The following is a 12,626-nucleotide window of genomic DNA, read 5'->3' as shown; positions in this document are numbered from 1 at the left end:
GGTTTTCACACCTCAACTGCTAGAACAGGGCCTCATCCTCCCTGATTGATCTAACCTCGTTATCTCTAGCTTGCTTCTTGCTTGCTTATATTTACCTGCCCCTGGAAATTTCCACTCTTGCATCCGACGAAGTGGGCATTCACCCACGAAAGCTCATGCTGCAAAACGTCTGTTAGTCTATAAGGTGCCACAGAATTCTTTGCTGCTTTTACAGAACCAGACTAACACGGCTACCTCTCTGATACTTGAGTGTAGAGGCTAGTCACCAGAGTCCCAGGCAGGCTTGTACCCATGCTGAGCTCCAATCACACCCTGTGATTGAAGTGCAGACATAACCTGGGTCTGTTGGTGTCTCAGTTCCCATCTGTAAATCTCTTCCTCACAGGGCTATTGTGAGGATAAATACTTGGAAGACTGTGTGGTGCTGCGCTACTATGGTAATGGAAGCCATATAAGTACATAAGAGAGATGCATGGGCTGGAAGTTCCTCCAAAACAAATAACAGAAATAACACTAGTGATCCATACTACTATAGTATTTGCTAACATACAGTACACGTGTATCACCAGACACATAGGGCTTTTCTACATAGGGTTTTATGCTTGTTCAAGTCAAGTTAATCTGCTTCCGAAACACTAGTGTACACACAATGCACTGCATCACAGTGCATTAACTCCGCACTTACCGCAAACTCTGGAGTCCTCTTGCAAAGTGGACTAAGTTTGCTGTGAATTAAATTAGTTTGGTCTGTTTGTGTCCACTCAACAGCTGCACATGACTGTTTGCATGCTTCCAACTGCCATCCCATACTGCTTTGAGGTCGATCATTACTGACATGTCTACCTGTTGCTCTCCCTTGCTTTGGTGTCAAGTTCCCAGTATGACCCTCTCCCCCATATAAAAGTGGTACAAGGCAAGATTTTGCCACGTGCTCCTCAAGAGCACCAGCATTCTTGTAAGTCTGCCATCATTCTCCTCCACAAACCCCACAAGGTGCTTCTTGCTGCTGGTTGGAGCTGCACTGAGAGCCTGGATCCCCACTGCCATCTAAGAAGACAGAACAGTGCAGGGAGCTCTTGTGGTCAGCCACTGTAATAAAGACCTGCTTGTGGACACTGCAACGCAGATGTCCACAAGTGATCATGACTGGGACGCCGACCAGTGTCTGATAAAGAGCAAGCAGTTCAGGAGGGTCTACATTAAAATGAGGAATGCAAGGAAAACATCAGGCCATGTGACCTGTCCATTTTATGAAGAACTGGACGGTATTTTAAACAACTATATGGCCAGCCAACCCAGTTTGTGAATCTTGCTGCCAACTCTCTTCCCTTCCCCCCTACACCCACTGAGGACAACCAGCAATACTCATTGGAGAATAAATGGGAAAAGGCCAGAGAAGAGCTGTTCCCTGAGAGCCAGGACCTGCTTGGGACTCCAGACTCTGACGCAAACCTAGCTGAAAACCAACTTGATTCCTGCCTTGCAACAACACAGCCTAATTCCTGGCCTACACTGGCCAAGTCCAAATCTCAGCCAGCAACCCAGGCCAGGATCAAAGAGGAAAATTCTCTGGAGGGAACTTCAGCATGTTAGTACCTATCTTTACAATTAATTATTATTATTGGATCAACTATGCTAGCTTCTGTTCTGGGTGCCCCATGGCCACAGCCATTTTAAGCGGATGTGAGCTAGGAGCCTTTCCAAGTCTCCAGCCCCCACCTCCCTTCCTCCTGCTGCTATTTTGAGCCCTCCAACACCTCTGACAAGTTTGAGCCATGCCACTCCACCCCAGAAGCCCCATGAACAAGATGGGAAGAGCGAAGGCATATACTTGCCTCTGACTTTAATCACCTCTTAACTGTCCTGCCTTGCACTGCACTCAGGGTTTTGGCTGTGCTGTTGGTTTTCAAAATGTTTTTTTTCCCACAGCTGGTGGTTGGTAGCTTCAAACAGTTTAAAATTCATCTATTAGAACTCATCACTGCATTGAAGCTAGAAATCCCTTTATTTAAAGATGAAATAATTAATGGGTTTTTTAAAAAGTACACAGGCAAGGTCACACGTTCAAACATCCATAGACTATAGCACACAGTTCACAATGAACCCCCAAGCTCCCTGTCCACAGGCTAACAGCTGGATTTACAGCCACACATTTTCAGGAATGCAACTCAAAATAAGAATAGGCATCCCTAAAAATATTTCCCTGGGTATTCTGGTTTTCTATAGGACTCTTTATTGGGTGCTTGAGCCACCAAGCAAGGGTCAGTACTTCAGCCACCCCGCATTAGGGGTTTCTCCATTAGTCTCTCAAATATTGGGCACAATACAACATGCAGCTATAACAGTTGCATATTTTTTCTGCTGCTTCCAACCTACTCCACAAACAGCAGCATCTATCTCCGTTTCAAATGGCCAAATGTACACTCCACTAGCATTGTGAAATTGCTGAGTTGGTAGTTTAAAAGTTTCTTCTTTCCATCCAACTGGCCTGCAAATGGCTTAGTAACTAGGGAAGCAGGGAATAAGCTGGGTCTCCCATAATAACTGGAGAAATCCCAACACAATTAATGTCCATACCAGGGGGCACACAGTCCTTTCTCCATTACTTCAAATACAGCTGCGTTCTGAACAATCCTAGCATCGTGGACCCTTCCTAACCCTCCAGTATTGATGTTTATTAGTCTGCCACAGTGGTTAACCAGCCTTTGAAACATGGAGAAATACTCCTTTTTGTTTATAAATTCTGAACCCTAGTGTGTGGGGGGGAATGATAAACACATGGGTTCTATGAATTGCACCAATACAGTTTGGGAATCCCATGCATGCAAAGCCATCAGTAATTTCCTGAACATAACCCAGCTTTATAACCCAGTGCAACAGTACCTTTCCCAAGGTACGACACACCTGCATGGCAATGGCCCCAAAAGTTGATCTCCCCACACCAGACTGGTTGGCCACAGACTAGTAGCATTCTGCTAGCTTCTAGATGAGAGTGGCAATCCACTTCTCCATGGGGATGGGGAACCACATGTAGGCACACTGCTGCTGCAGCTCAAGGGTCAGAGCAGTAGAGATCTCAAAAAAGGTAGCTCTTCCCATCCTGAAATTCTCATACCACTGCTAGTCATCCAGGTCCACAGCATGATCCTTTCCAACTGATCCACAGTGGACTCCTGAGCCCAGAAATTGCACTGCCTGGTGCGTAGCTGATCCAGGAACTGGTCCTCTAGTACCAACTGCTCGTTGTCCTCCTGTTCTTCATCACCCTTATCCCGCTTCCACTGCCACATCACATGGCTGGTGGTTGACCAGCAATGTCAGGAACTCAGCTTGCTCCAAGCTTGGTCACTGTCATATGCAGAACTGCCTCCTCCCCACCATCTTTGACAGAATTCCTAAAGCAATCACATGGAAGACTGATTTGAATCCCTGAATCTAGCAACTAGAGTGATTCTGAGTGGTCTGGATTGCTTGGTAAACTGAGTGCAAGCAAACAATATGAGTTTTTTAATACAGCTAAATGTAAATGTATACATCTCCATCACTGGCAGTGGCCATTTTTCAATCAAGACTGGATGTTTTTCTAAAAGATCTGCGCTGGGAACTATTCTGAGGAAGTTCTATGGTCTATGTTATACAGGAGGTCAGGTCAGATTATCACAATGGTACCTTCTGGTGTTGGAATGTATGAATCTAAAAGATTAGTACTGTATTATTGAAAACCTATCAATCTTACACTGACAAAGTGCCTTTCATTCTGAAAGATCCTATATTTGCACACTATACACAGGAACCATTTCACTCACCTCTGAAGTACATGCACCTCTAGGGTGAAGCATAGCAGCTATTTAACAGTGCACTGCAATGTGGTGCGTAGCAATTTAGGAAAAGACAGCATCCATTTAGAGAAGTAGTAGCTAGATATAAACTGGAGGATAAATTGTAGACATTCCTTGTAATTTTCTTCTTTCCTCCCTATGCTTAATTTCTCCAACACCTGCCTTCTTAGCGATTCTTCAACCTCTTTCACAAAAGCTTTAGTTTTCTCCCTGAATACCTTTTACAGGTAAAAAAGCCCAATGGGTCTTCTTTCTTCCTGTCATTTTGCCATATAACTGTCCATCACTGTTTGTCAGAACCACTGGAATTGAAACAACTAAAATAGCTGCCACACAACAAAACCTATTTCCTTACTGCTTTGTATGAGAGTTTCACCACAGCCTGAGTGATGAGCACTAACATTGGCTAACTAAATGATAGAAACCAAGCATTTGAATACTTTTGTTTATTTATATTTTGCTATTAAACACATCCTTCATCTCCTTATTGCAAAATTATACTAAGGAAAGATACTTCCAATTATGTTATACTGTAATCAAGCCAAAAAAGCAGCATAACTTTTAGTTATACTTATTTTATAGAGGTTAATTTTTTACAACTTTACTGTAAGGTAGCAAATTGGTTTAGAACCCAGATATTTTTTCAACAGTAAAAGAGCACTGCAAACTGTGTGTGTGACTGATGTCACATATCTAAAAGATACTCAGACCTCCCACAGGTAGCTCATTTTATTTCTGACATCTAACTTTCCCAAATAGCTGCTTGCCTGCCCTCCCAGCTGGATGAATACTGCTGGATAGCTACAGTGCTCATGGCTGAGGGAAAAACAGAAGTAATGATATGCCGTGAATGGGGTTCATTTGAAGCAGACTAAACATTTGGTTTAGAGTCAAATTCCTTTCAAAGCACACATTGCCACCATATGTCCTGACAGTCAGAAGATAGGTTCATTGGAGGGGACGAATAAAATAAAGCCCTAATTAACAGTCCACTTTCTGGAAAAGGCAAATTCACTCCATAAGTTACAGCAGTTTCTTAAATACATTTAATTGATTGATTTCTTGGTGCAATGCTATAATAATTAGTTTTGAAACGGTTTTAGTTGTTCTAAGCCTCATATCACTCAAATGTACATGTATGGCCAGGCACAACCCAGACAGAACAGTTACAGACCCAGAAAATACTCTGCCTTGTTTCTCTAGATATACTCTACCTGCTTGTCTTCCTGTTTGCCATTCTTAGAATTCCACAAACTAACAATAATAGTAATAAACTGAAGAGTGATTGAGTGACCTGAGTTTAGGACTAAGAGCCTTCGGGACAGATTCTATGCTTGTTCATATCAGCAGAAATCCAGAACAACGCAGATGCTGAAGACACCTGTAAGGTTACTCTGTAAAGCAGAATCTGGCACAAAAGCTCCCATGTTCTAGTCTTAACCCTCACACTGACTCCTCCTTGCAGCCGTGGGCAAGTCACTCTATATCTCAGTTTCCCCATGTGTAACATGGGGATAATGCTCACAGGGAGGATTCAATTAAAGATGAAAAAGCACCATCCAAGAGGTTTCAAATCCAGTGTCATCCACTTCCATTACAATACTACTCTGTCCGCCTGACTCATATTTCTATATGGTTTGAGAGCAAGGTGCTCCCATACAGAACACTGGGTTCTAAATTAGAGACCACTATTATTTTATGAATCCAGTAAGCGAAAGCAATTAATGTATTCAGTCACACAGCCTGGCAAAATGTTGGCTCCACTATACATCCTATTGGATGCTGACCACAATACAATAAACTCTAATGTCATTTTTATTACTCTTTAAAGGTCATAACAAAAGATTTGTAAACAGGAACACATGCATAAGATACTGATTCATTAAAGTCTACAAGTATTGTTGATTTTTTTAAAAATTAATATTTAGGGACAATTTGAACCCTCCACTTAGCGGGTGAGCAAATCTGAAGATGGTTCATATAAAGGAGCTCCTTACAATTCAGAAAGAGAACTCTGTAGATTAGTCCAGTGAATCGTTCAACTAATCTCAGTAATAAATATAGTAGCAGTCTTTGTAGATGAAACACAATGAACCCAAGCTGTATTTGCTCATTGATTCCCTTTTTCAACTTTTCTACTTGCACAGAGAATTGTCTCCCACGTTAACTACATATAACACATCTAAGCGCTGGTAGAGAGTCATTTTCCAACAGACTCACTTATTAATCAACCATAAATCTTATTCAAAAAAGAGACAGAAAGACCTACTGGCTTTGGTGTTTTTCAGCCCTTTTCTGGCTATTGATTAGCTCTTTGGCAAATCTGTGTTGAAATCTAGGCGTGGTGAGAAGGGAACTAATGAAACTGCCAAAAGTAAACATAAGAACTCAAGAATATATTTGATCAAATCCACATACCATAGAGGCCAGGCACTGTATTAAAAAGGGAGAAGTAAGAAAAAAATATTAGGAAATGCAGTAAAAAGATTTTAAGTGTGACCAGCAATTCTTTGACCAAGGGCCATAATTTGCTCCAAGTCAAGTAGGGTTGTTTCCACAATTATTCACAGCCTTGGAGTCCTTACGGATCTTTTTCTGTCACTCTTCACAACAAGTCCTTTGGAAAGTGCTAATATTTAATGATAAAGAGCCCATGTACCACAGTGCAAAGTTATTTAAAATGAAACTTCAAAGGCTGAGAAACCACTGGTCATTTCCTTTAAAAAACAACCTTTTGTTGAAAACTTTCCTGCTCTATGCCTAAATTGCTACCAAATCTATTATCTGATGGCTAGTAGTTGAAAAGAAAACAAAAAAAGGAAAGTATGTTCAGAACTCTGTTCGACACAGTGGCAAACTGATTTTATGACTTCACAGTGAGGGCATACAATGTGTGGCCAGAAAGCCAATTATGGTCCACGGGGTTATAAAATGAAGCCTTCAGCCATCTCTCTCCCTTTAACTGTGTGACTGATTAAAAGCTGATTAACTGCATGTTATTGCTTGTTAACACAAGAAAGCAAATTCTATTCAACTATCAAGGAAGCCAGCAGCTCAGGAAAGTATGCTTGTGTGGCTTTCTTATGATTTAAAAAAAACCCGTAAACGTAAAGGGAAATGAGGGGCTTGATCCAGCAAGTCCTTTATGTGTGGGATTCCCAGTGACATCAATGAAACTCCTGTGCTTTGAAGTTTTGCAGGTTCAGACCCTCAGAAATCTGACATTACAGTATTTGGTGTCACTAGGCTGAGCAGCCCAATCAGTAGGCTTCCTTTATGTCTTCCTAACTGAATGTTGTATGACTTGCTTCTCAGAAGTGGGTTAAAACAATGTCTCAACACTGTCCAGAGACCAGTGCTTGGTAAAATTTCCCTGACACTGAAAGCATTTGAACTGCCCTCTGAAAACATTTCTGGCAGGTCAAAATAAATTGGACATTAAAAAGAGGGGTGCTATTAAAATAGCTCTTTCCAGTTTTTGTTGTACCACTGAATGTAACTGCATAAGATCGCTCAGAAGTTACACTCTCTCTCTCTCTCTCACTCCAGGAGGGTGCAATTTACAACTTGTGTCAGAGTATTTGTGTCCAAGGGTGAACAAAGTGGTGTTTCCTTACAATTAGTAAATACAAAAAACCCCAGGAATTTTCCTTTTAGATACACCTTTAATTACATTACTTTCCCCATCTTTTAGTTTCTTCTTCTAATGAAAAGACTACTACAACTTTGCACAAATATTGTGCTTTGTATTTTCCAAGAAGTGTATAATCATTACCCTTTATACTTAAACAATCACTGATTTGGACCAATTTACTGCTAATACTGTCCAGTTTAAAAACCACAAAAAACAAATACAACTTCAGCCCCATTGAAAGTCTCCACCCCCAACACTAACCATTCCCTGCAAGCATGCTGAAAACTGGAAGGAGAAATTGGATTATTTTTCTGTGGTAGTTTAATCTTCATTGAAAGAAATCACAATAAGGCCAATGCTCAATAAGCAGAACTTGAGTAAACATGCTTTGAAAGGTAAAACTTAGTCCAGCTGCAGTATCTGGAAAAAAAACAAATCCTGTTTTTGTTGCTGATGTGTAAGATATCAGCTTTTAAGAACAGAACAGTAGATTTTTAAATTGAGTCACGCTTGTTCTAAAGACCTTCTTAAGTTTATAGAAGAGTCTTCTGCAACTGAAAGCTGAGACAAAGCAAAAAATCACTTTAGTCATAGTACTTAGATATAGAACAGATATATTATGCCATCAAGCCTACCCTCTGTAAGGACAAAATATAGAACCCAGATAGGGACATATCAGATATTCAATTTTACCTGGGTTCATCATGGGACTACCCAAGCCAACAGTAACATTTTATATGATAGTGAGAGTGACTACACAACTTTCATTTATATTCTTGAAGTCAAGTCAACTAGATCTAAATTAGTTCTTTGCCAGATGACACTATCACATCTAATACAAACCATTCTCTCATCTGCAATAAACTGTTTTTTTATTTGTTTGAGAAAGCTACATACTCCCTCTTCCGGGGAAAAAATGATCTTTAGAACATGCTGATTGTGCTGGGGCGCTGTAAGTGGCAGAATGAACCAACCAGATCTCTTAATTTCACTTAATCCTATCCCCTGTAAGGTCACAATTCAAATCATGGCACTGCTGCAGATTAGGTATTTTTCATTTTTTTTATCCCTTTGCTTTTCTTTTGTTCAGTGTTGCAAAGACAGTGAGATTGAGTTTCTTGCATGCAAACTGTGGCTGTTTTATAGACCTGATCAAACTGAAGGATCTCAGTACCGCAAGGATCAGACGCCGTCACTGCTACATACCACTGCTCCTTGTTGACCTAAGTGGACAAGCAAATTTCGGGGCTCTGGGGATGGTCCAGATGGAAGTAGAAATTGATGGAATCTGGTATTTTCTTAGATGCAATCTTGTTTATTTGCAAGGAATGTATAAAGTCTACTCCTGCGGGAATTCTGTGCTACTGTGTGTGCATAATTAATGAGGCACACATTTTTTATATTTTTTGCACAGAAAAAATTTTCTGCCGAAATATTGCTGCAGTTCCACCTCTTTCCCCACCAGAGGGTGCTGTGGCGATAGAACACAGCAGCACTCCCAGCCAGCTAAGGAAGAGAAAGAGTCTGTCTTCTTTGCAGCACCTGTTAGGCCAGGCCAGGAGACAGGGACTATGGGGAGACAGACAGCATGGGGTGGTGGAGGGGTGGTCAGACAGGAGCTCATAAGGGTTAGTGGGGGAGGACAGACTGCAGCAGGGGCTGAATGGGAGTGGACACACAGGGCCACAGGGGGTAGGGAGGTGCAAGGCCATATGGTAATGGGAGGAGGAGGTGCAGAGCTACATAGGGACAGAGGGTGACTGAATGGGGGTACATAGACACATGGGGATGCGGGAGGGGTACAGAGCCATATAGGGATGGGGGAGGGGGCGCAGGGCCACATAGGGATGGGGAGAGTGGGTGTCTGAGTGGGGGTGGAGGGACACATGTGGACAGGGGGTGCAAGTACAAGTGGGGGTGCAGGAACACATGGGGACAGGGACAGATGTGCCTGACTGAATGGGAGAGGCTAGGGGTCAGCCGGGGTCTGCATGGGGGAAGCTCCCTAACAATCCCTTCCCGCCCTTCAAAAAAACATGTTCCATACTTTTCCCACCCATACCAAACAACCCTCCAAGTTCACACCCAGGCTTCTTCCCACCAATTTACTTCCCTCTCCTTCAGCTCCTCCGTTACTCCTGACTCCTCCAAGCCTTTGCACTGCTTCTGAGGGGTGTGGGAAATACGGTTCTCTATTGTAGAGTTAATGAATTATTATTCAGAGTTCTATATTAATGTGCCTAGTAACGAATCTATTTGTCAAAAGACATTTCCTGAATCTTTTTTATTGTCTGTATTATTACAGACATACTTGCTGACACGTATTTTTAAATAAACAACCAAAAATAATTGAAACGGATGTGATTATATTGTGTTATATTGATAAATAAAACAGGCACAATTTTGCAGAATTTTAAAATATTGTGCACAGAATTTTTAACTTTTTGGTGCAGAATTCCCCCCAGAAATAAAAGTCCTGCTTTTGTGAACACAGAAGAAACCAAGAACAAAAGGAGGAGTTTCTTAGCTTTAGCCCCAAATCTTGTTAGCCAACACTAGACCCAAAATTCCACTCTCTCGCTCTTTCCAGGGTCACCCTGTGCTCACAGGCTACTGCATGGCTTTCTTTCTTTGTGTGTGCCTCTATGTTCTTGTCTGTTCTCACTTGCTATGTGTTCTCTCTCTGTCCCTGGCCCCCATTCATAATACCCAGTGGAATCCCCTTGCCCACATATTGCTAGGTTCTGGGCAGACACTAATAGGCCTTGTTTTTTTAGGTGTAGTCCCTTACCTGCCTCTGACAACAATCTTAAATGAAGGGTGCATTCACACATCAGTCTGAAGGAGTTTAAAAGTTAACCCATAACAAGGTTTCACCCAGCTCATAACATACCTCAACCTATGCAGGGAAACTCCAATTTAAAATTCACTCTGCTCTGGGGCATCAAATCTATTGAATGTGATAAAGAACCAGAAGTTATTCCAATTCCTTAATAAGAGAAATAAATAAGTATAATATCTATATAAATATGCAAATATTGTTACCATACTCCACAATCCATTAGAGACTTCGCTATTGATTTTACATGGAAGGCACTCAGATACTATAGTGACACACAGCAGTATAAAACCCTAACACAATAACACAATATATCATATTTCCAAAAATAACATCACCATTAAATCTACTCAAGTCCAAAAGAAGTTTGTTTATAATCTCTATGTAGACTATCTGAAAAGCCTGGCAGTGGCAAATATCTGCTATATTAGAGGAAGACTTAAAATTGAACAGTGCTGTACAAGGGAGAGGGAAAGAAGATTCCATCCTGAGCTCTGGAAGTTGTGATCTTATTGCCTGAAGCGTAAGATTTGATTAGCTGGATCCTACTATGCATGATGATTATTGGGCCCAGTTCTGCAGCCCATACTCAGGAAAAACTTGAAACTAAAGGGAGTTTTGCCTGAATATGGAATTAATGGGTTCAGTGCATTATCCAGCTGTTTTGAAAATCCAGACACAATATTTTATTCAATTACTGGTTATCACAATGATTTCCACAGGTTGACTACATGATGTGTAAAAAGACACCACAAAGATACAACATTCTAAATGCACATAGAAGCTAAACTTGTAGCATTTTTTAACCATTCTTTACTATCCAAGGTTATATATTACACCAATAATGCCCAAAGGAAACACATAGGAAAACTCCCAGGGTAAAACTCCACTTATTAATTTTTTTCATAATCAGGCTGGGCCTGATTGGCCTGTCAAATACAGCAGAGTAAATCAGGAGTACCTCTGCAGAAGTTAATGCAATTACTTCGGGTTAAGTGAGACGAGAATCAGGCCTGTTGGATCTTGACTTGTCTAGATTGGAGGAATACACTCACAATCTGTAATTTTCTTCATATTCCCTTTGTTCATCCTCTCCAAGCCAATCAGACAAAAAAATGATGTTGATTAGCCTAGGAGAGCTCCCTTCTTCCCTCCAGTTAGAATATAAGGGACCTCCCACAGCAGTTTCACTCAAGACTACTTTTCATAGGTAGCCATTAACAGGGAGATGGTCCTTCCCATCTATGTGCAGAGCAATCAAGTTCATAGCACAGAGGTAAGGAAGAAAGGGGAACATTTAACTGTTGATGAGCACATGAAAAATAGCAGCAACACTGGTCCCTCCTTTAATCTGCACTGAGGATTGCCCCTCTCCTATTACCTCAAAGGATCTGGGGACAAGAGATGTCAAGTTGGGAAAGCAGGCATGTCCCCCTTTGCTGTGGAAAGTGGCAGCAGGGTCCTGCGTCTCACTCTGGGATGACAACTACAGATCTGGAGAGTCAACTGGAAGAGATGAGTATGGTAGGCCTTCTGCATGCATGCCCATTTGCATACATGAGGGAGGGAAAGAGGGGCTGATTCATAAGTTTGGGGGGAAAAACAACCCATGTTTACTCAAAGTCCAGAGATTCTGAGGTCCTGAATTAAGGTATTCATGTTAAAAATAACCTAAAACTCACCAAAAGATTCACTGATGGTGACTTCCAGCAGACTCTAGACCACTAATTTATCTGGAGAAATTATCCCTGAAGGGGAATAAGTATAAATGGCGTCAAGTTATGGGGAAAGGATTGTGCACAGGATGCTCACTACAATATGAGGTAGTACTGAATTTACAACAATGGATAGAAAAATTAAAAGCCATCTGGTGCTAAATCATCCATCTAGAAAAACCAACACATCATATTTTCATTGCATTTACTGAAGAGAACACACTCACAATGTTTCACTTCTGTTATAAGAACACTCAAGAAAGATGATTTCTAATAAAAGGTGTCTTGACACTGCAGATGGCAGGCTTTCTTTGCCCTTCTATTTAATGCCTTTTCCACTTCCCAAGCAGAATTTTATAGTTAGCACTAAAAACAAGAAACTCAAGAGTAAAAGTTATCTGCATTAATTAAAAGCACATTATTTATATTATAGTACTTATTATGACAAGACACTTAATCTTTAACTTATTATGTCTTCACTCTGGGAAGATCTTGAATGTAGATGATCACTTAGCCAATCAAGTAGCAGAGCGGGCAACAGAATCCAGATTTCTGAACTCCCAGATTTCAATGCCCCTGCACAGTGGTTTTCAAGATTT

General features: G+C 41.2%; 1 protein-coding gene across 34 annotated transcripts in view; it reads right to left on the bottom strand.

Moving 5' to 3' along the window:
* BMPR1B (bone morphogenetic protein receptor type 1B) overlaps nucleotides 1–12,626 on the bottom strand; it is a 384,295-nt gene that overhangs the window by 207,441 nt on the left and 164,228 nt on the right. Inside the window, exon 1 of one of the 34 annotated variants that reach the window (XM_039540904.1) lies at nucleotides 3,116–3,139. The exons of the other annotated variants lie outside the window; for them this stretch is intronic. The gene's annotated coding sequence lies outside the window, so the exon portion shown is untranslated. Of the gene's footprint in view, nucleotides 1–3,115; nucleotides 3,140–12,626 lie in introns of those variants that run through there. 34 annotated transcript variants of the gene reach the window in all.

This window comes from Mauremys reevesii, linkage group 5 (genome assembly GCF_016161935.1).
Source record: "Mauremys reevesii isolate NIE-2019 linkage group 5, ASM1616193v1, whole genome shotgun sequence".
Taxonomy (NCBI): Eukaryota; Metazoa; Chordata; order Testudines; family Geoemydidae; genus Mauremys; species Mauremys reevesii.
Note: the sequence above shows the minus strand (reverse complement) of the source record. Positions and strands in the feature narration are given on the sequence as shown.